The sequence below is a fragment of the Malus sylvestris genome, chromosome 15 (genome assembly GCF_916048215.2).
Source record: "Malus sylvestris chromosome 15, drMalSylv7.2, whole genome shotgun sequence".
Classification (NCBI taxonomy): Eukaryota; Viridiplantae; Streptophyta; class Magnoliopsida; order Rosales; family Rosaceae; genus Malus; species Malus sylvestris.
In genome coordinates, this window is record NC_062274.1 from 54528266 (window position 1) to 54530176 (window position 1911).

Sequence of the window (1911 nt, forward strand, 5' to 3'; positions counted from 1 at the left end):
TTGTAAGGTCTTACTAGCGTAGTAGACAGGCCGTTCGACATTACCATCCTTTCGAATGAGAACGGAGCTTACTGCTGAAGCTGATACCGACAGATAGATAATGAGAGTGTCAATAACCTCAGGTTAGGAGAGCAGAGGGGCTTTACTCATGTAGTCAACATCAAAACCCAAAAAATCATCCACAACATAGAAGAATGGGAAGCAAGAAACTGAGATGGTTTTTCATTGTGATGGCCTCACTGGTCGTGGCAACAATGGCAACAATTCTCCATTAATGAGAAAGGGTGTGCAGACCAGATGGCATCCCATCCACGGCGTCCATTCTTGCCTTCAACCTGGTAGCATCCTTGCAAAAGCAGGCTCCTCAAACGCAAAAAACCTGTTGTCATCTCAATTTTCCAGCGAGTCCAGGCTCCTCAGACATAAAACCCCACAAAACAGTGCGGTTATGGCCAATATCAGCTTTTTACAGCGATCGTCCTCAGTCAAATGCCGATATCATCTATCTCTCTCTTCCTATTTTAGCGACGTCAAAGCTAGCCTCAGGGAACTCCACTAGCAGCAACAATCACCGCTGTCGCCGGAATAGAGAAAACCCACTTCCTCTGCAACTCCACCAATCGCCGACCTCTCTACGAATTAGGGTTTCTCTTCGTCTTCGGCAAACATGGCGGATGTGGAGGCTGATGTTGCGGGGGCAAGAATACCAAAGAAGAGGACGTTCAAGAAGTTTAGCTTTAGAGGCGTCAATTTGGATGCGCTTGTCGACATGTCGATTGATGAGCTTGTTAAACTCTTTCCTGCTATAGGGCTCGCAGAAGGTTCCAGAGAGGTTTGAAGAGAAAGCCAATGGCCTTGATCAAGAAGCTGCGCAAAGCACCTCATATTTGGTTATGACATCGGAATTTCAGCTTGTTTCCGCAACAATTGCCTGCGCACTTTATTTACTTTATTTACATTATTTACATTTTTTACAGCTGGAGTACACCAGCTTGTGTTCAAACAGCAGAAAAAGAAAAAAAGGAGGCATATATACGGAAGTTGCTAAATGGTGAGGCAGATCTTGTCAGCAAGGTTGAAAGAAATATTCCCAAGGATGACCCAAGAAACCTAGCTATGATAGCTGATAATTGCCTGCGCACTTCCTCAACCAATACGAAAAGCGTTGTCTGCCATTTACCAAAAGAGAAAAGAGAAAGCAAAAGCAGAAAGCAAAAGAGAAAGCAAAAGCAAGGAATAAACACCCCACCAAAATGATGTAATTTATTTTTATTATCTTTCGGAGACATCTGTATAAACCCAATCAGAGGGTAATATGTATAAACCCCATCATAGGGTAATTTAAAAAAGAAACGGAAAAACCCAAAATAAATGGGCTGGAATGTTGTGTAGAGGGCGAAGGCCCATAAGCCCAAAATAGCTCCAACCAGGCGATCAAAAATACGCATGGTACTTCCAAAATTATTCGGCAACCCGCTGCTATTATCACCAACCAAGTGACCAAAAGTACGCCCAGTACTCCAAAAATTATTCGGCAACCTGCTGCTATTACCACCAACCAGGTGATGAAATGTACAACCCGTACTCTAATATCATTTGGCAACTAGCCATTGATGCCACCAACCAGGTAATGAAATGTACAACCCGTACTCTCCTTTATGCCACCAACCAAGTGACCAAAAGTACGCCCAGTACGTCATATTATACATAAGCATTACTCATGTCAATCATACATAAACATTCATGAGCATCACTCATATCAATCATACATAAACATTCATGAGCATCACTCATGTCAACGTCCATGAGCATCACTCATGTCAATCAAACATTCATGAGCATCACTCATGTCAATCAGCTTCAAAAGCTTCATTTACAAAAGCTTTAGCTTCAAAAGCTTCATTTACAGAG

General features: G+C 42.6%; 1 pseudogene; it reads left to right on the forward strand.

The window, feature by feature from the left end:
• Positions 1–602: 602 nt before the first annotated feature.
• LOC126603116 (40S ribosomal protein S15-4-like) lies at positions 603–897 on the forward strand (annotated as a pseudogene).
• Positions 898–1911: the final 1014 nt, after the last annotated feature.